General features: G+C 39.1%; 2 protein-coding genes across 5 annotated transcripts in view; both read left to right on the top strand.

Moving 5' to 3' along the window:
• Nucleotides 1–10,760, top strand: part of pggt1b (protein geranylgeranyltransferase type I, beta subunit) — a 265,152-nt gene extending 254,392 nt beyond the window's left edge. The window contains exon 10 of the transcript XR_009673136.1: nt 10,751–10,760. The gene's annotated coding sequence lies outside the window, so the exon portion shown is untranslated. The remainder of the gene's footprint in view (nt 1–10,750) is intronic.
• The window catches only part of grid2 (glutamate receptor, ionotropic, delta 2), a 510,900-nt gene that overhangs the window by 4,941 nt on the left and 483,394 nt on the right, over nt 1–22,565 (top strand). The window lies entirely within an intron of this gene.

Here is a 22,565-nt window from a genome sequence, read left to right as displayed (position 1 = left end):
CAGCCATGCAGCGTGTCAGAGTGCATTCCTCCTGCGTTACATGAGGCAAAGAAGCCAGCAAGCGTGTCTGGTTAATGCCCGTTCAAGTCATGTACTGCACATTGGCACACTTCTTCCCCTCTCATGCACAATGCTCATACCAATTCTAGAAACAGTATATTAGATTGGTCCTGGCTGTACTTAAGAGTCTTAATGCGTGGCTTGAGCCTTCAGATTAATATGGCTGTTCACACTCAAATGCCAAGGGCACAGAATATTGAAATGATTGAAGACATGTTACCCAATGTCTTTATCCATTACAGACACGTATAACAGATGCCTCCATGGAGTGCTGCAAAGTAGAGAATGAATGAACTAACACTTGGATTGAGAGCAGGATGAAAAATGGTTCACCTGATATGTTATCTTTCAAGCAATCCCTCACACAAACACTTTTAAGGTGATAAAATAATGCATTAACTAATGGAATATAGTCTAAGCTGATTTTAAGATTGGAACAGTATTTTGCATGATCTGTGTCTTGTCATGCCGTTGCCTGTCATCCTGTGTAGTGTGTCCTGCAGTAATATGATATGAGTGTATCTACAGTATTACACCTCAAGTACCTCATTTTTTCCTGTGCTACATCAAAGAACTTGTCCAAGACACAGCATGATTACATGGATTATAATTTTTTTTTCTTTTAGCACCTGTACAAAGTACAACAGTTCTTCCTTATGATATGACAATGATGATTTAATGACAGTTATATATAGTGGAAACAGAAAATGTGTGGAGGAACTTAGCATTAGGGGAAACTCATGCTTGCCTTTAAATATACAATTCAAGGGCATAACCAAAAGTTAAATGTTTGATGCACTGCAGCAGAGTAAGAGGACAATGTGGGTTGTCTTAGCTAGCGTTCTTATGTGCAGTTTTCTTCATTGTATTACACAGTTCATCGAGATAAGACTAAAGCCAGCACGTATGGTCCCAAAATTGGGCTATTAAGTGTGACATCAGACTCATTAAGGAGGTCCACTGGGATCCATTTATTAAAGCTGTTGCTGTTTAGTGCTCTTGTTAAGTATTCACATTTTGATCCACGTTTCTATGACAACCCATGTGACTGCTATTGTTAGTCAGATGACACAGATTTCAGGCATTTCTTGGTCAGATTAAGTTCAGTTTTGCATTGGAAAAAAAAAAGATCCGCTCTTTGAATGCAAAATAAAATCGTCCAACATTTGCATGAACCAAATCCCTTTATCCTTGTCCCTTTGGTGCAGTTTTCGATGACTGAATTTTCAGGACTCCGGTGCCATTTAGGTGAAAGCTACAGATAGGCGAAAAAATAAGTCATGTCATCCTTTCGGTCGCTCAGTCCGGTTTTGGTGATGAGGAAGGGGGTTGGGGGAATGACAATGAGATTATTGGATCTATGCAGAGTGTGCACGTGTGTGTGCATGTGGGGCTCTGTCCCATAACAGTGATGAGAGAAAGAGAAGGATTTCCGTCATTTCAATGGAAAGAGTTGAAAGGCTGAATGGGAGGCTTTCATTATTCGGGTGAGGAAAAATGGGGGAGAAAGACAGGGTGGGAGATTTGTCCTGACATGGCCTTGGTTTTTCTTTCACTTTGCTGCTATTCTGGTCTTTTCCATGGAGAGGGATTTCTAAACATCTCACTGTGTGTGAAAGGCTGGGTTTTGTCTACGAGTTTCACAACTGTCAACACCATTTCCTCTTTTGAACCATCAACTCCTGTTTGTGTGTGTGTGTGTGTGTGTGTGTGTGTGTGTGTGCGTGCGTGTGCGTGTGCGTGCACATGTGTGAGTATGCAGCTATGCTCACATACATAAAGGTGGTAGCCGGGCAGTAAGTGTTAAATGCTTCACATCCTTTGAGTTATATGTCTATGAATGATGACAGGTGCGTTTTGTCCATGCTGTCTTTGGCTAGTAAGATTTAGCACCTCACCTGTGTGCATGCATACTGGTGTTTTGTGTGTGTGTGTGTGTGTGTGTGTGTGTGTGTGTGTGTGTGTGTGTGTGTGTGTGTGTGTGTGTGTGTGTGTGTGTGTGTGTGTGTGTGTGTGTGTGTGTGTGTGTGTGTGTGTGTGTGTGTGTGTGTGTGTGTGTGTGTGTGTGTGTGTGTGTGTGTGTGTGTGTGTGTGTGTGTGTGTGTGTGTGTGTGTGTGTGTGTGTGTGTGTGAGAGAATAAGACTCACAGAAGTGCAAGCCATGCGTCTGGTGGATGTGATATGTGCGGCTGCTGTGCATCCTCTGTTGGAAGCAGACAGACAGCAGCTCTGACGTATGTACCTGTTTACTGAGGCAAAGCCTTTAACCAGGCCACAGAGACAGAGGGTAAGAGAAATGTGTGTGTGTGTGAGTGTGTTTTTCTGAAGTTGAGACGGACTGACAGGTAGCGGTGAGAAGAAGTATGATTGCTTGTCTGGGGCTGGCTGCAGATGTAGGCGCTGAGAGAGAGCCCAGATGAAGGTGCTTCATCTCGCAGCAACAGCAGTCAGTGATGCAGGTAGAACAGACCAGATGGCCTGGGAAGACTTGTACAACAAGGGCCCTTGTTCCCGGATGATTGTATTGTGTGTTTGTTTTTATCCAGTTGGCACACATTCAGTCAGACATGCTTAATGTCATCTGAGGACAAAAACCTTTGTTATTCACAAGAACAAGTGTCAGGCTGATATTTTGTGGAGATTGACTTAAACCGCTCTGTGAGCACTCACGGTGCCTGTAGATTACACACGAAAGTGCACTGAAATGAGCATTTTTCCAAAATACCAGATCACATTTTGGCTCTTAGTAATGTGAATTGAATACATTTTCATAGACATTTAAATCAATGTCATTGGCCCATTTTTAGTCAATGTTTTGTTCAGGAACTAAACAATCAATTGAATAAATAAATGTCTACCTTTTAATGTTTCAGAATTTGTGAAACTGGTGGAATGCAGTTTTGAAGGTGGTTTTGCATCATGGTTTTTGCCATTTTTGTATGTTTTTTAAGCAAAAGGTGACCAGATTTTAATGAGGGGTCAGAGCTGTAAAGAAGTAAAAGGGTTAGCTAATGCTGTTATCAAAGTCGTAAAGCAACTGTACGTTGCTGCTTGCTTCTGATCAACATTAAAAGCATGTAACATGGCCGTGTAATGCAAGAGACACAATGAATGGTAATCTATACGCACAATATTATCCATGCACAGCTCTCTAGGCAATCATCCTGCCTCGTAGGAATTAATCAAACCAATTGGTAATTATTATTCAGTGAAAAGCAAAATACAAATATGCTGAACAAACTGACACTCAGTGGAGTATAATCATTTGTATGCAGTGAGTCTTTTCTGCAGGAGTTCTTTGTGAGCCTGTGTAATAATGCTAATGAATAAAGAAACTTCAAAGTCATGCAGAATTGTATCCTCAAGGATGACTGTCAGTTTTGGTTTTGCATTCATGTGTTTACATTTATATGCTGTACATAATGTACATATATGTGGGTGCGAGTCTCCTTGTATGGTATACAGGCTGTACTTTCCTCATTCTTCAGTAGAGTGAAAATGTACAGCTCCCCTCCCCCCTCTCATTTCTTCTTTTAATGTTGTTTTTTTGCTCCCTCTCTGCTGGCACAAATGCAGTTTTAGTCTTCCAGCAATCTGCACTGTGTCTCACTGGGGCAGTGGGTGCCCTGGATGTGCATAAAATTTGTTTTTGTGTATGAAAGACCGTAGTTGTGGTTGCATCTCAGACACGTGCGGGTGTGTGTGAGAGAGCCCATGTTCATGCATTAAGCAGTGTGTTAACTTGCATTTAATCCTAAAACACTCCTTTGCTAACATATTTCTGGATTGCCTTTTGTGTGTAAAGGCACATGCCAGGAGCGTGTGGGTGTGCATGTTTTTTTCATGCATGCATGTGTTGATATCAGTGCCGGCATAATTTGCTAGCAGTACCTCTCTGTCCTCTGTTTTAGTTTCTCTCCAACCAATCATTGGCAGCCTACTTTTCAAAGCACTATAAAACATGGAAACATCGGCTTAGGCACGTTTGTGCTCAATGTGCACAAAAGCACATAAATCTGCACACCAACACAGACATGCACATTTCAAAAGAACATTCCCTTCATAGTTTTTCCATGCTTTATTAATTTGTAAATGATTAATTGAACCGTAAAGTATGTAGATGGTTGGCCCTGAACTTGTACTACAGCCTTTCATGATGGCTTCTCCTGAAGCAGTTTTAATCTAGCTCACTCAATTGCTTTAAGCCCCCCCCTCCACAATGTATTATTGAAGGCATTTGAAAAACTACAACGTCTAGCTCAGGTGTGAAGTGAAGCCTTCTGTTCTGCTATGTTTTTTGTTTGTTTTTGGACTACATTGTCTCCTGCGTTGCCTTATGTTGCAAGACCCCTGTGTCTCATATTAAAGCTTTACTGCCTTCATTATCCACACCACAAATCATACATGTTGTTTACTGAGTGGGGTTTTAGCAACAACAGGTTTCCAGACCATCACATTACATCACACCTTATCTGCTAATATTCACAACACTCCCACAACCTTCTCCATATGTTCACCATCAAACAGTGAATGAAACAGCCAATTCATTTAATTTATTAACTGATTAAACCAGTTATGTTTTTTTTATAAAGATAATCATGCACTGGACTAAAAATAAATTATCAAATTGAATGAGTTGCAAATTAAATTTGGAGGATATTTATTTTATTGTGGAGGCGCAAGAATTATTTGAGTGGACCAATACGCTCTTTTGTTGATACTGTGAAAATGTTATAGCCTTGATATGAAGGCAAAAGCTGTCATTATCGCATCTGACACTTTTGCTTCTTCCACCGTAGTTTTTTTTACATCATCTCCTGCCTCCTGACTGTGCATGCCCACTGAATGCGAAGCAGCGCGGCTGAAAAATACACCCCCATACATTGTGTATTGTAACTGTCTGATTCACTGCTTAAAAGCATGCATGGATATGGATATATCTAGCGATGAGAACGAAGGTGGCTGCGTCACTTTTTAATAGCTTAACGCCTTCAGTATGTCAGAATCATCAATGCAAAGAAAACGGTAATATACTCCTCTTTTGAAAAGAAACCTCGTGGAGTCCTGGTTTAGTTTGTTGAAAAGAAACCTAAAATCAAGACAACAAAATAATCTGCAGTGCAACTCTGGAAGAATTGGTCGCTTTCAGTAGTCTCCCACTGTGAGGTGCAAGTGTGATCAAGCTAATGATAAAAAAAAAAAACCTGTGTTTATAGCTAACGTTAGCGTTCAGCTACCTGACACTGGGCAGCCAACTGGTCGTATAGGAACAACAACAATGAAAACAAAGGCTCATTTGATATTGACACACATTCAACAACTTTGCCTACGATCAATCAGGGAGATTTCAGGTGCATTCTTGGGGAAATGTTTTAAACATTTTCGGCATATGTGTTGACGGCTAATGAATGCTACATTGATTGAAGTTCAAGTATAGGACGAAGCTCCTGGTGTTATGGCCTGGGTGTAATTCACAAAAGCATTTGAATTTCCATTCAGGTCTGTTGTTCTCTTCTTGTTTGGCTGTTTAATAACTTGTTTGACATCTGTCTCGTTCATTCTCCCTCAGCCTTTCTGTTTTTTATTTACTGTAACTGTACTGTACCTGCCTCCTTCCCTGTTCTCCCTCCCTCCACCTCCACTCCACTCTCTCCCTTTTGTCTCTCCCTCCCCCCTGATGTTTAATATGCTGTCAGTGATTAGAGGAACAGGCAACGGAACTGAGAGGTGTTAAACAATCTGATTATCACTGCTGTGGAATCGTAATGTGCTGTTTGTTTGTCTGACACAGTTGGCAACACGTCACAGAGCTGTGTGCGTGTGCCCATCTGGATTGGAGCATTCAATCTAGTGTTCATCTAGAGTCTGAAAAAAAGTGAATCAACAAATTGAGTGGGTGAGATCAGAAAGAGCAGCCATTTACATACGGTTTGCATATTGTGTCTCTCCTCGGTGTGCTGATACAGAAGGACTGACCACGTTCGCTCTTGCCCACATTAATAATTAAAGGCTACCACTGCTTGTCATGCTCACCATATTCAATTACTGTGGTTAGCCTTTAATGTTAACCTGAGCAAATTGCTATTCTTTTAAAATCAAAAATGAGACAGCAGTTGAGAGCATAATAGATGGTGTATTATGCATGGCGTCTTTTGTGTCTTTCTACTGTAATGTGTTTGACCACACATCAGATTAATCTAAACCAATTGTGCGTTAGCCAAAGCTGGAGTGTGCATGACTCACAGACCGCAGCCTCCATCTGCAGCTCTAAAGCTCATTTAATGACCCACTGCGGCCGAAGTGTAACTAAAGATGTGAAACAAAGCCACACTTGTTTCTGTTGCCCTTCACCCATCTGAAGAGCAAGTTAACACAGGCGAGAAAAACTATGCATATATGTGTTTGTGCATAAGGGCAACATGCACTTTGTCTAGCCTATATGTTAGATGTACAACATTGTACATTATAGATATACATGTATTAGAGCTGTGCAATAAATTGCAATTTCATCATTATCATGAAATAACAACAAACGCAGCATAAGTCTGAATATCACAAAACCAAGCCTCTCTCTCAGCATGTGTACAGTTTATCTATTGATTGGAGGTCTAGGTATAATGCTAATTATTCAGATGCAGTCAGATATAGGTAATGCTAGCTATCAGCTACCCTCAGGTTAATTGGTGCCAATTTAGTGTTGAACTCAAAAAGCTTTTTGGATTTATTTAGGATTCTGGTGGAACACATCACAAACACAGTATTAAAAACACGAAGAACAGCAGAAAACTGTGTGCTATAGCAAAGAAATCCCTCTTTGATGCTTTATTATTAATCACTCCTCCTTTTCTCATATCATGCAGGTCTAACATTTATACAGATAGAGCTAGAAAACACTTACATAGATATGCTTATATATCATAATTAATTGCAATGCATTGAGTTAAGTACTGTAAAACCAATACAAATGAAATCTAAATATCTGTGTTCATATGCACACAGTGTTCCATGTTCTTGTGCACATGTAGGTAGGATGATACTAACAATTTTTGTCCTTAACATGCATGGCACGAGAGGCACAATTTGTAGTCCAAAACTCTACTTATGAGAGAAAAGATTAAAAATACATGATAGATTAATCCAGTGACCTGATTCATGTCACATTCTTAAAAATCTCAGCATGTTGTACACTCATGGTGAGTGGACGATATATTGCCCCACATGTTAAAGTCAAACTACCTTTCCGTTTATCCGTGCTGATCAGCATCTTTAGATTGCAGCAGCACAGATCCCAAGGCTACAAATGTGTTGTGTGGAATGATTAATGCAGAGACTGCGTGCAGTGCAAACAACATTAGGTCATAATAAATACGTTAGACAGTAACAGCAGGGGGGAACAGTTGGCTGTAATGGCCGTTCACTCAGCACTGTGTGGTGGGATTGTGATATACAGTAGGTCAAACTGTTTACTGTTATGCTTGTTTGTTTAGCTTTCTTGCATGTGGCAAGATGAAATACACATTTTTAGCTAATCATATTCAGAAGGCAGGTGTTTATCAAAATCCAGATCTTAGTTTACAGCAGCACTTCATCAACACTTTCCCACTTTTCTCATAGACGATATATGTTCTTTGTTGTTGTACAGCTATTGTGTGCAGCTCTTAATAAATTTAAAAGTGTGTGTCTCTCAGCTGCCTCCAATCTCACATAATTCACAGCTTTATAATAGCTTACAAATGTGTCTCGTCAAGCAGGTGGAGTAAAAACTTCATTATTATTTACAGCAGTGAATGCCACTGGGACTAGAAGCAAGGTAGCATATTGATTATGGCTGCATTTTTTGTGCTGATTACACAGTCACTGTAATAGTTACATCATTGAGATTAAAGGGGTTCAATGTAAGGCTCTGTGTGGAGGTCCTCAGTGATTTTGAACTGTTTCCTGTGTGGTTTTGTTCAGACCTTTGTCAAACAGCCTGTGTTGTGGAAACAGATATACAACATTTTATAGATGAATTGTCAACAGTCAAATTATAGCCAACTGATTTGAGTAATATTGTAAGAAAATGTAATGAAACATTTTGATTTCTTTCTTTCTTCCCATTTAAATATTAACTTTTTTTTTTTTAAATCAAAGTTTTATTCATTTTCAACATTTTTAAGCTGTGTGACATTTATGGCACATATACAGTACGGTACACTAACAAAATGTATGAAAGCCATTACTGGACAAAAAATAAAGTATTGGACATAAAACATTCATATATTCTCAATCACATCATCATTCTATTGACACTGTCACAGTGTGACACATAGCCAGAATTCACCACAGATATCCTCTGCCCTCCCCCCAGAATTCCTTCATCCTTACATTGTGTTCATATGTTGACATCTTAATCATCAGTCCTATTCTTCCCTATGGGACACCTTGAGTTATTCCAGTTTTGCAGTATGATCTTGTAGCTGTGTTAAATCTAACTTAAATACACTAAAATACTGAATTTATAATTTGATATATTAGGTACCATTATCGTGTCACCAAGGAGACCAAACCATAGATGTATGGGCAGAGTGACACCAATCTAATGTCAAAACATCGGAACTTTTATTACTTTTTTATTTTCCTTAAATCGTGCAGGAAACAGAACACCTTTGGGTTGTGAACAAAACAAAAAAAGTACATCATCTTGGACTTTGGGAAAAGTTGTACCATTTTCAGATATTTTATAGGCCAGTCCTAAATGTGACTTATGTGTCTTTAAATGGACATAAAACCCATCAGATAAAGTCTAGTACTGAAAGTATGCTTGTAGAAAACACAAAAAGATCAAATAATATATTCTAGCATTCTTAAATGCTGTACAGTATGCTACACTTTACTTTACTTATGGATCTGCATCCAAAAAAAGTTTCAGTATCACAGACATATTACCCTCTTGATACCAAACCAGCAACCCCTGCAGACATGTCTTACTTCAGAGTGCTCTTGAGGACAACCAGTTCTTCTTGCAGAGTGGAGTCTGTGATTGAGACAGCATCATTAGACCCTCTCTCGCTGTGACCAGCCCTCTGGGCTCTCATTCTCTCACCCCCCTTTGCTTTTCACTTGTTTTTCCTTCAGTCTCTCTCTCCCTGCACGCCCCTCCTGCCCACACACGCACCGTCTTCACTCCAGGCTCTTTAACCGTCTGCTGACCTACAATCAAACGAAAACTCACATCTGTTTACTCCCCATCAAGCTCATACCATGACATTATTTTTTCTCTCTTACTTTTGGAGTATTTGTATTTGTTTTTCATGAATATGGATTATCTGAAGCCTATTCTTCTTGCTGCTGGCTTCATGAATGCATTGTAGTGTGAAAGCCTCTTCAACATTTGATCTGTTTTATTTCATTTATTCATATAGTGCAAAAAAGAGTCCACTCTGCTGTTGGAGTTATTAACTTATATCAGTTTTCCTATTGTGCACGGTAATTTGGCCTTAACCCTCAAAAACAACAATACTCCAGAACAGACAATACTCACTGGACTCAGAGGCATATGTTGCAAAGAAAGATTTTGTTCTCTTATTTCTACAATGGAGTATAGCTTGGGAAACAAATCTGTACACCATGACTGGCTAAGCTCTTTGGACTCATCTCTCCCCTGCTTCAATCTGCAAATTAAACTGCTTTTACTTGCTGCCTCAGTCCACTTCCCCCTCTCGGTCTTCATTTGGCATTGCTTTCTTTGACTTAGGGTGTCAATATGGAGTAAATTAAATATACGTCTTCCTTACTTCATAACTACTTTTCACAGCGATAATTTTGACCTGTCCTATTTGAAATACCATTTGGAAGCAAAACATTAACAATGACTTAGCAAGCGAGGAAGGCAGAGCAGTGAGCGACTTTGCATTACCCCTGTGCTCTGTGGTATGCTGGAGCCATTAGCACTGTTAGTGATTTCACCCAAGTTTTCATGCTGCTACATAACAGTCATGAATTAGACCATTGTTTATAAATCTTACCATTCCTGTTTTTAAGGTATAACATGCAACTTTTTGTGTAGATGTGCAGTAGATGTCACACTTTTGCACCACTCTCTCTGACCCAAAACAAAGCTTTACTTTGTTGTTTAAATACTACTACTGTCCATCAGTGCACCCCTTCCCCTCTGCTCCCACCTCTCTCTCAGTGTTATGACTTTGAAGTATTTTAGACCAAACAAAGGCTCTTCTTCTTTCTTCAGAAAGTGTGTGGGTTGTTCTTGAGCTGTACTCTTGATACGATACCCTGCCATTGTGCCTCTACATACTGAATGGGGGGGGGGGAATTTTCTCTCTCCCCACATAGTGGCAGGTTTAACAGTTAGAGAGGGGAACAGTTCATGCAAAAACCCAAATGAATGAAACATGTTTGAGCCTCTGAGCAAAAGATGAAACGGCTGATTGAAGTGCTGCCACATGAGTGTGAACACAGAGCTAGGAACAACAAACCAAGAGGGAGTTTGAGTTCATTGAATTTTTTTTTGAAAGTCAATACTCAATGATATATTAGGATATATTTGTGCTGTATTAACATTTAAAATGCTGCATATTAGAACTTGAACAAGGGATTAGTGTGTTCTACTTCCCCTCAGTTTTCCTTAGATCAATATTTAAATAAAATATATTCATTCAATACAATACCTCTTTTATTAAGTTAATTAAAGATAGTAGAAGTAGGCTTCATCCTTTTTCATGTATCTCATATCACTTAAACATAGAGTTGTATGATGGTCTTTTACATGAGGTTAAAGTAAAATCGTAAAAAAAAATCCCCTTTTACCTTCCAGTCAAATGCCCCCCCCCCCCCCCCCCCCCCAATGATTCCCCCCGTTGTTCACTTGTTAAACAAACGTTTGTTTCCAGTTCCCCTTAATGCAGTTTCATGTCAAAAATGATCATGAAAGGTCAATGTTTGGATAAATATAATCTTGAGCCAAAGTAAGCACATCACAGCGAGAGGAAAGAGCCTTACTTTACCTTTTGTTATTTATAACCATTATTCACATGGATGAAAATATCTCTTTGCGGTATTAAATAAAAAGAATTAGAAGTGGGCACTGGTAATCCTTATGCAAATGTCTTATTCAATTACACTGTGGTCCTGAGCATAAGTCTTGTAGCTAAATCTTAAAAAGTTAAGCTGCAAATCCTCTTTAGTCTGGAGGTCCCAGCTCTAATCGCCAGGATATTGTTGTTTTTGGTCCTGTTAATTCCTTTGATTTCTGGTGACCTGTGTGTGTATATGTGTGTATTTGTGTTTGTTTGTGTGTGTGTAGGAGAAAGTATGAGTAGGCGTTTTCAATGTATGCATATACATGACTGCAAGCAAAGGTCAGGATATGTGTACCATTCCCAAATACTCTATCTGTCATTATCCAAAAATACATATATTGCACACCCTAATACACACATACTAACTCGAACTCATACACACACATTTAAGGGAGTTAGCAGAGCTTAGAACAGGACATGCACAGTAGGACAATGCTGTAATTGAGGAAAGGTTTAGTGGTGAGAGGCAGAGCAAGAGTGGATTAGTACAACTACAAGGCAGCAAGATTCTAAAGTCAACATACAGCATGGAAGAGGAACTGATTTTATGCAGCAGCAAAACAGAGCCATGAAATGAATGCATGTTCACATAGTGACTAGATTTTTCTATAATGATGAAGGAACATTTCTTTGCACTCTGTCATGGACTTATGTTCTATGGACTTGTATTTACCTGCATGTGAGAGACCCTAAATCATGTCAACAAACTGTATCTTTGTTAAGTTAAACAGTTATAGGACATAGAGAGGGAAATACCTAAATGTTTACAAAAGGATTATTGTAACATTTAATATTTCTCATGACTGTGCACAATCTATCGTTTAAAACAAATAGGTTCGAATAGGTTCGGATGAGTCAAGCGGGAATTCAGAGCTTCATAGCAGTGCTACAAATGTTCTGCATTTTGAGTGTCTGTGCAGATAGACATACAAATCAGATGTACAGTGCACACCAGAAGTGGTAGACCTTGGCAGTCAGCTGTTTATGCACACATACGCAGACACGCAGAGACACTCGGCTCCCATCGAGAGCCGTCCTGTCTGGCTGTGGGACTCAGCAGCCCGGCACAATATGAGAACAGACAGTCTTATTTTTCCATCTCCATGTAGTTGCCGAGGGTTATGCACACTGGACAGCCATCTAACCCCAGCACATTACTGTGCCGTCAAACCAAATCAGGCGTGTGGGCATGCTCTCATACTGTATGTGTGAGCATTATAAGGGTCAGCTCAGTGCATGACGCTCTGTACAGTATGTTTGAATACATGTGTGCCTGTGCCTAGTGAAATATTTCTCTTGTATTATGCAATGTTACTGGGTTTGTCCTTGTATGTGTGGAGCCTATGTCTGTGAGTATGCCGAATAGAGGGGGAGGAAACTGTAATGTGTAATGGGCCTTGGTTTCCTAAGGGGGGGAAATTACCGCACTGCTGGAATGTAGCCTTACTAGAGAGAAATGGTGGATGCAAGAGGTAACAAAAAATGTGAAAAGTGAGCCAACATCATGCATTCCAGTGGGAAGGGGAAAAACAGAAGCTAATTTTGTAGGCCGCTCATTTGAAATCATGTTTTAAAGCTCTTATAGTCACATCAGGTTTATTTGATTTGCCCTCATTCACCTTCCTACAAATTTGTCAAACATATTGATGCTTGGTGTGAACTTGACACAAAGCCATTTTGATGAGAATTATCAGTCAACAGTGCTAATTACTATTTCAATTTCAGATGATTACAATATTTCAAATATTACAAAAAACTCTTGTAAATGGTCTTTTTTGTGTGCAAATTCAAGGACACCCTGCCCCTGAAATCTTTCTGAGCTGCTTTTTCACACGTCTTACAGCGTGAGATTTCCCTGACTGAATGATAGGGGGAAGCCTCAGCAGGCAAGACATGATGTAAAGTTGCTGCAGAAATCCAAGATGGCAGAATAAGCTGTTTTTTTGCTTTTATAGCAATGCTATGTGGACTTGGATATAGTCACAGTATTAAAAAACAAGTGTAAAGGACATACTGGTGAGAAGAAAAGAGTATGAAGCAGCTTTATAGTGCGCACAAAGATCACACCAGTCATGCATCTCTTGTTAAATGTCATCCTGCTCGCTCGCAGTCTAGCTCCTGTTCTGGTAAATAAGTGTGGGATATGAAAATCGATAATTATTCTACATGTAAAACATGGAACCGTTTAAAGTCTGTGTAAAGCAAAATCATAAATTTGTCTCGTAACACATTATGGTTAGAAAAGTTGCTGTAAACGTGAAAAGACTGATCTATGTTTGAGTTATGGATTTAGACCATTGGATTGTTTTTCATCACTTTTGGGTTCCATCTTTTTTGGACAGGGCCAAATGGGGGCCTGATGACACACTGCCGTTAAATGTCTGTTTTAATGGACTGGAAGAACAGAACAGTGCTGTTTCTGTGATGCTGTCAAAGTTTTGTTTACATGCCATGCCTCTTTGGCCTGCGCAAATCTTCAAAGCTGTGTAAAATCACACACTAGAGCAGCAATATGACCAGATATGACCAGGCAAGAGAAGTCTGCAAAACAGCAGATCTTCCTTGCATAGCTGATGTGTATTAAAAGGGCTACAAAAACATGCATTATTAAATCAACAAGTGTCATAACAATGTGTGATAATACAAATGAACAGGGCTATTATTTTGTTGATTTAAGGTGAGACTGATGAGTGCAAATAATAGAGCTGTATCTAAAATTGTGCTTCCTGGTTTTAGGCACTACTGTAAGTGAAAGATTTAGAATTCAGATTAAAATTTCAGTACAGAAAAAGAGTCCGACTTGTGAATTAGAAGTGTTAGAATACACACACAGTCACTGTCATCTCTCAGCAGCAGACATAGAGAAGATTTTTCTGACTTAGTGGTTGGTACGCAGTGGAAGAAAAACATTGAAAGATGTCCTTGACAGACAGTTTACATGTTATGAGCCGTATTCCAACATCATCTCTAAGCTCTGGCCGTAAGACATATGGTTGGAAGTTTCTGGTTTATGTGCATGTATTTTGAAGGTGGTTATGCAATGGATAGTGAATGTAGTCAGAGACGAATGCCTCTGGCAGAGTAAGACAGGAGTGGTGGAGTGCATGGGCTTTCAGCACCACTATCTCAGATCAGTCGTGCCGGGCTCAGCCTTTGCCAGCTGCCTTGGGTGGAAATACTCTACAACAGATGCAGATAAGTAATCCATCTCTTACATGAGGCCAACTTTTGTGAGGTCTTGCTCTCCAGCCTGTTACAGTGTGCAGAATTTCTTGACATTTTTTTGAGGATCATTTCATGGTTCAGTTACAATTTTGTAGCAGTGTTGGGTTGGTTTAAATTAAGAATCGTGATATCCAGAGGATCCAGGGTGTGCCATGACCTTTTGTGAAATAAAAATGTAGAATCTATTCCTCATGTCAAAGCAACCCCACTCACAATTCTCACTGATCATTCTCCAACAATATAATGCACTAACTGTTATATATCCTATATCACCATCTTAAATATACACTAGTTCAATCATTATAACACTTCTCAAGAAGGCAACCAATACTATAACAGAAACATCTTTTGCTCCTGATCGGGAGGATTGGAGGTAGTAACAGAGGCTTAATGGGGGGAATGTGCTGGCAATGTGTAACGTCAGAGTCGGCAAAGGTGCAACAGTGCTGTATGTGTGCATGTCTGAGGGTGTGTGTATGTGAAGCCCACTCTTAGTGTTTACATGCCGTGCTTCTCACGCTCCTCTTGCACTACCGCACTGCCATTGCACAATGTGAATCCCCACAGCTGGACACCAATTTATGGTGTTGCGGTTGCAATGTGTAAGTACAAATACTTAATGTCTTAACAAATACTGAATTGTCACGGCGTTGTAACTGGACCGCAATATGTAGTTAATACAACATTTACAAGCATGCAACAGGGAAAAGCTTTTCTTCCTCAAGAATACGCAGAAGCAAAAAACAACAAGTGTGAAAAGTTGTCCTAAAGACAGAAACTAAAAAATCTTCTTTACATTTTTAGTATACAAGCACTCAAATTGAAATCCATAAAAATGACTTTGCATTCATCCAATAGTACAGGTTAACATAAATTAGACCACTGTTGGTATTTCCATGGAAGTATGACCCAAACTGTCCTCAGAATCTGTTAACTGGATGAAACCAGCAGCAGCCTCACCGCTGCCAGTAAATTATTTCACAAGGCCGGTGAGTTTGTCCCTCCATTACTTGGCAGGACATTATTTGGACATGATATGAGGTGTTGTCAGCTACCTGCATTGCCAACATAAAGGCCAGGTGCCGCTGCCGCTCATCATTGGTTTTAAGAGTGATAGCCATGAAAGGAGCCAGCTTGACGTATTTGTTGTTAACAAATGGTACAAGGAGACTCATTCTTTTCAGTTTGAAGCAAAAGCTGTTTCCATGGCACTCTAAATTTTGGCTTGTAATTTCCAGACAACTGTTCAGACCAGATACAAATGGAATAAAGCATTTCCAGTTGCCTTATATCTTAGTATTTTGACCAGTATTGTTCTGACTTTTTGATCCAGTAGATGTCACCCTTGAGCACCAGCATGAATCCAAAACAAATTTCTGTTTGGCGACACCTCCGCTATACTGAAGCCTCCCATCTCCCCCAGTGACACACCTTTAAACCCCCTTCCCCTCACATTCAGACAAACGAGTTATCAAATGGAATGCACCATAATTAAGCAAAATTAAGCACAAGCGGCAGACAATTTTATCCTTGTGTCGAGCTGCAACCACCTGTGTCCTGCATTGTTGTGTTAGCAGGCTAATGCTATCGCTCTTGAGTTAGCTTGTAGCTTCACATTTCATGTGAATTTAAACGGAATGATCGTGATCTAAAAACGCTTACATGACATTCAGATAAGCAGTGAGTATGTTCTTCTTCTTTATCTAGTCCTTGACTAAAAAGCTTTTATACACAAGGCGAGGAGCCGGATGACTTGTCCATTTAAATATGATGTGAACATGTCTTCAACAACAACACAGCCAGTGTGTATTCACTTTTTGTTGTTTTGTGAGGTCTTCGGAAAACGTTTACCCTCCAAAACATGCTTATGGACAGTTTAGTAAGAGCTAATTCACTCAGGAGAGTTCACTCTCAAATCTTAAAGTGCAATCAAATTTGTTTGTATTCTGTAAATTTTACTATAATCCTAATGAGGGGACTTTGACAGGGTAAAAATGCCAAAATAACATCACAATACAACTAGTAGACCTGAACAAACCAAAGTACATTTGAAGTACGAAACAAATATTTCAGCTGTCAGTCCATGAAGAAAGTCTTCTTCACTTTCTCCTTGCCTTGGCTCTGCTCTTCCTCAATTTCTCTCACTTACATGAAACACTAAACGTAAAGTCAAGCAGGGGGCTTTGTGTTTTACTCTCCTTTTTTTTATCCGAGTAAAGAGGGTTTGTAAAGTAGAAACAGCATTTTAAATCACTGAAACTTCAAAACTACAGTTTTCTCTTTTTTCAATAATGAAAGAGATGAAAAAATGAAAGGCCAAAGAAGGAAGACAGTAAAATCAAGCAGGGGTTAAAAGTAGAGTTCAAGAAGTGTGGAAAAAAAGGATGTTTTCCAGGTATCTTATCTTCTTTAGTACATCTGTATACTGATAGCATCGTTGATAAGGTCAAGCTGAGGTCACAGAAGAACATGACTGGGAATGTTATCATCTGTCTGCCAGTTTCTTCTTCTCCCTATCTCCTCCTAGCATCTCTCTGATTCCTCTTCCTTTCTTATCCCAGCAGGCATTGTGATGAAACATGTCTTTGTTGTAAGTTCTCATACGAAGAGAACATTTGAATGACACTCCATAATGGCATGGTTCAGCCAGAAGAAAAACAAAGAACTTCCCCTCTTTGCATAAGCTTCATCAAAAGAACTGGGTGCTTCAATGTTTTGCTGAAGGATATAGCACTTTGAGTGTGTGCTTTAATTTGGTCAGTAGTATGTCGCTTTGTGCACGTGTTGTTTCCAGATCCTTGTTAAATTTGACCTCTTACAAACTTAGCTGTTCTGTAAAAAGGAATTGGTTAAGGATCAATATAACAGGTGTGTGACCGATCGACGGTTTTCCTTATCAATTCAAAACCATTTGTTTTATTCATCACAGCACTCTAAAAGAGCAATTCCAGCACAGCACACTTTCCCACAAAGACATTTCATTGGCAAATCCATCTTTCATAAAACAGGTTGGTTAGTTTTTGGGTGCAGATCCCTGTGTGTGTGCATCACTGCATAGAGTCATGGAAATAGATCGGCATTTGAGTGCAAATTGTGCCATTTGCTTGTGACATGGTTTGAGCAGGCAGGCAAAAAGGAAGAACAAAGCCAGCTAATCCCTGACACTGAAATTACACTCTGCAGCACATGAACATGGCTGGCACATGCACTACTGTTCTGCCTCTGTAATTCACTGCAGACAAAGCCACATTTACTGAGAACAACCAAAGCAGAGTAGCCAGCAAAATAAGCCCTCACAGCAACGACGGACGGCTGCCAAACATACGGTTGTCAAAATGTCAGTACTTTGATTCATATTGATAGCATGTGTTCTAAAACAATACAATCTCCTTTTTTTATGATCAATAGTATGGAAAAGTAATAAAGCTTTGAAAAGAACTTCAGATCTTAAGTCGTGTTTAACCCAAAGAGAGAGAGAGCACTGTCTAAATTTCACAAATACAACCTATTTATGCAATTTAGACATTGTGCAGGAGTTTGCCTGCAGATTTAAGTAAATAAAATCAAGTAATTACCCAATATTGGCTGCCTCTGACTTGTAGATTTGTTGCCGTGTTATATAAACAGGTATTTAATTTTTACTTGTACCACATCAAAGTTTAAATTCTGGTATTGTGACGACACTAGGTCAACATGAGTGTGGTTTTGCTAAGGCTTTCTGCCTGTTAAAAGGAAGTTTCTTTTTTTTTTTTTTTTTTTTTGGGGCACTGTTGGCTTAGTGGTTAGTAATAGTGGTAGTCGTGTGCCCACTGTACAGAGGCTGCAGTCCTCGAATCAGGCAGCATGGGTTGGTAATCAACCTGTGGCTCCTTGCCTAACATGTCATTCCCCACTCTCTCTATTCCAGATTTCTGTACTATCCACTGTACTGTTTCTCCAATAAAGGCATAAAAGCCAAAAAATAAATCTTAATAAAAAAAATTAAAAAAAAAAAAAATTCTCAAGACTTACACGACAATGTGCAGTTTTACGATACAAGTATCCACACTTTTCTTTGTAAGCCTAAAGCCAATTTGGACCATATGCAAAATTTTCAAATGTCTTTCCTGTACAGCAATGTCAAAACAGATGCAATTATAATGTGACCCATGGTACTGAAGTGGAACAGTGTTTTGACTTTCTTGACAATGAATGGCCCTAATTTGCTTCATGCAGCAACATGGTCTTTCTTTTCCTTATGAAGACATCAGAAATAATTTACAGGCTCCTTCAGTTCTTTTTTCAGGCCTCTCTGAGACAAGGCTGACGCTCATAACACATTCATGAGCTCTGTTCTTTCAGTGAAGAGAAACAATGAGAAAGACTTTTCATGATCTTTGAAAACTTCATTTATTTTATTATTTTTAATTGAAAAGTTTCTAACTTTGTTATGCCTACATGGCTACTTGCACAGAATAATTTCATGGTTACATTGATAAATAAAGAATTGAAACCATGCCATGATTTGAAGGCAAGGAATTAGAGAGCTAGGTTAAAACAAAGGGGAATATAAAGAAGGATGGCAGAGAACGAAAGAAGATTGGGGCTTTGCGGATGTTAAACATAGTATGTAGATAAGATGAGCTGTCATATTCAATAGCATATGAGTCCTTCATGCAGTATAATTTCTCAAAAGCAGAGTTACAGACTGAAAACACGCTCTGCTTGCATAACTCACACAGTGAAAACAGCTACAGGGCAGAAAGAGAAAGACAGCGCTGGATCAGTTGCATGTCTCAAACAGTTTTCTGTGAAATGCACCAATAAGTAATGTCTTTGATGTCAAGCGGTTGATTTTAACCCTGGGGAGCATTCTAACATCTCCCATATATTTCCCACATAGTGCAGATTTGTCTGAGGGCGTCAGTCTATTTTATGGAAATTTAAATTGTAATGCTGGGAGTTATCAGAGATAGGACTGGCATTTAACTCAATACATTGTTTCACAAACTGTCAGTCATCATTATGCCTATGTGTGGGATGCACAAGAGATATATAGCAGGAGATGTGTCTATTCTCTTCTTATTTCTCTTCACCTTCACCCTGTACCAGAACACACAAGCAAAGAGCAAACAACAGCAGCAAACTGTATTTTCAGCCCACACATCTCATCCTTCTTTCTCTCAGATGACACTGTGAGCGACTGGAACACAAAGTAAAGTGCAGTTATAATTTGAAAATGGGTAAAACTGTAATTATGTCAATTTAATACATGTCTTCATCTCAGAGTAGTTCTTGTTTTCCCAGTAAATCTTAGCCGTTGCTATGGATCACTCCTAATCTGTTTTCTCTTAAGGAACTAAGAAACAGGAGTAGTGCTTGAAGTGGCCTGATTACAGGTGTGATGGAAGAAAAGGAGAGATGGTGTTAAGAAATAGATTGAAAGAGAAAATGATTGTTTTGTAGAAAAGTCCAAAGCAATAATTAAGAAAATGGCGACGGGAAGATCAGTAAACATCAAAAGCTGATTACTGAGGTAGAGATTGGATGTAAGCTGTGTCTTTATCTTTTTAAATTTGATTCAACAAACTATTGTAATTCCATGTCAAGTCATGAGAAAATATGAGAGTGACTTTCAAAAGGATAGGAAGAATCATACTTGGGGTAAACTGGCATTAGAGTTGACATTAGAGAGGAAGACGTAAATGGCCTCAGCGGCCTCTCAGATTTACACAGGCTGACAGCTAAATTGGATCCCAAATTGCAACAGTATTGGCTTCACTGTGTGTTTGACGATGGCTGATTGAAACTTTATATATGTGTGTTAATCCTGCTTCACACCCACTTTTCCAAACTTTATAAATTCACAGATTCTGTTAAAGATTAGACATTTTTGTGGAATAATAATATCAAGGTCAAGGTTTTATTTCGTCTCCCCTAGGAGAAGTTTGTCTCGGATATGGGGAAATTGCTGCAAAGACAATACATGGAACATTTAAATTAAATCATCAGTTATTGCAAACTTGCAAAACATTAGCTTATCCCTGCTGCTAAGGTACCCAAACATCCACTTAAGTATCCGTACACACACTCCTACAATCACAAGCACATGCACACTGCGCATACCTACATTATCAACACATACCACTGAGACACAGACCCTATTCATGTACACATGCCAAACAAAAATACACACACTGTTACATACATGGCCGGTTACATACAGTAACCGGTACCTGTTACTGTATAGCCGGGTATTACATTTTTACTTGTATCATATCAAAGTTTAAGGATAGGAAAATATAATGGTACATAACTAGGGATGCTTCTAGCAACCAATTCCCTCATTGATTAAACAGACAATTAAATTCAGACCAATTGGGATCATCATCAACATCTGCTGGTAAACTATGTGAAATTAGTTTGCCGAGTTCGTACAGGTTAACGTCCAGATGTGTGTGCTGAATGTGGTATTGTACGCATTGCAATGGTTGATATGCCAGTTTAACCTGATAAAACCTTAGTATAAATTTTTCTCAATTTTTAGAACTAAACACTGCCAAACAACACTGCACCCACAAGATGCTATCCGTTCACTGCACTTGTTTACAATTTGGCAGGTAGGCCCAATAACAGGGAAATAGTTAGTTGGAGGCTACAGCCCCAGCTTGTGGCGGGCAGCTGCATTATAGCTTAGACACAACATTAAAACAAAAACTAATATTAATTTGATTAACAGACCACTTGTTGCAACAACATTGCCTTAATACATTCTTCCTTACATTTAACAATAGTTATCCCAGTGATCTTATAAAAAAAAATCTTATTTGGATTTAAGTTTTTTAGGGTTAACCCTTTCGTCCTTTCTCTCTTCCCACTCTGTATACAAACTGATGGCTGTGAATAAGTTGAATAAGTCATCCCAAATGGAAGATTTTAGTGTTAAAACCTGCAAATTAAATTGTCACTGTTGGTTACTTGTGGCCTTTTCAGAGCTGTATTGTCATTGGTAGTAGAACAGTTTAGTTTCTGCTGTTTGACTGGATCTAAAGTTTCCATAGAGGACTGGTTTTTAATACTCTCAAATATCGCAATACCCCAATGCAGTTGAATGATAACAGTACGGAACAACGGAGCAGAGTAGCAGAAGAAGAGTAAACAAAGGTAAGATTAAGAAGGGCATTTGAGGTTAAGGGACGGCAGTAAGACACAGAGAGCTTTTTAGAGAGAGAAATGAGAAAATGGGAAAAGGAAGTTGAAAAAGATCTGAGGAGAACTCTCGGCGATTAGAATGAATAAGTCATTAACAGATTAATATTAAAATGGAGGGATTAATAATAAAGTTATAAGATCTATGACTGTATTGTGTCAGTCTGCTCTATTATTTCACAAAACAGAAAAAAAATCAGGCAGAGGGTTTCTGCAAGTCATCTAAGTGCATAATTGAGACAGTATTTAAGTAAGACAGATTCATCCAAAGAAAGCATGTTCACAGTACATTGACTATCTCTGCAGAATATGTGACTGCATGTCCTTGTCCACATATTATGAAAAGGAGGAGGCTATGAATAAGAGAGGCAGTAAGAGACATTCAAAACCAGAAAGACTTGTCTTTATTATCTTTACTATTAACAAGATATACTATTAATTCATGTGACCCAAAGTAACCCGCCCTGCATACACACTGAGTTGAATGTCTAATCTAACAGGCTTTAGGCAAAATAGCAGTCCACTCATCAATAGAGGTCAGAGAGGTTGTGAGTCACCATGGAGGCAGACGTGAGAATTAACACCAAAGAATTCGTAAGAGCAGTCGAACGTCACTTCCGGCTCGCCAGAGTGACCACGCCCCCGTTTGGGTGAAAACAAGCCCTGAGAATGTATCGGCGGTAGATTAGAAAACACTGCGATTAAATGCGATTGCGCAGCTTTTTGTACTTCAAACTATTTTAAAAACACAATTTAGTATCGGGTTTTCATTTACAAAGGACACCGGAGGGTAAAATAAGAGCTTTGTGTGTTTGGACTGAAACTAGAGAGGATTAAAGTGATAAATTTTGGGACCGCTGTCATGTTCCTGCTAGCTTTAAGGCAGCGATCGCTCCGTGACAGAAGAGAAGTCTGTTAACAGATTCTTCACACATTCATTCACTAATGTATTAACAACGTTTCAACTGTCACGTTACATAAATATGTTGGTGAAAATGTCTCTAAACGAAGGAA

The sequence above is a fragment of the Labrus mixtus genome, chromosome 5 (genome assembly GCF_963584025.1).
Source record: "Labrus mixtus chromosome 5, fLabMix1.1, whole genome shotgun sequence".
NCBI lineage: Eukaryota > Metazoa > Chordata > Actinopteri > Labriformes > Labridae > Labrus > Labrus mixtus.
Note: the sequence above shows the minus strand (reverse complement) of the source record. Positions and strands in the feature narration are given on the sequence as shown.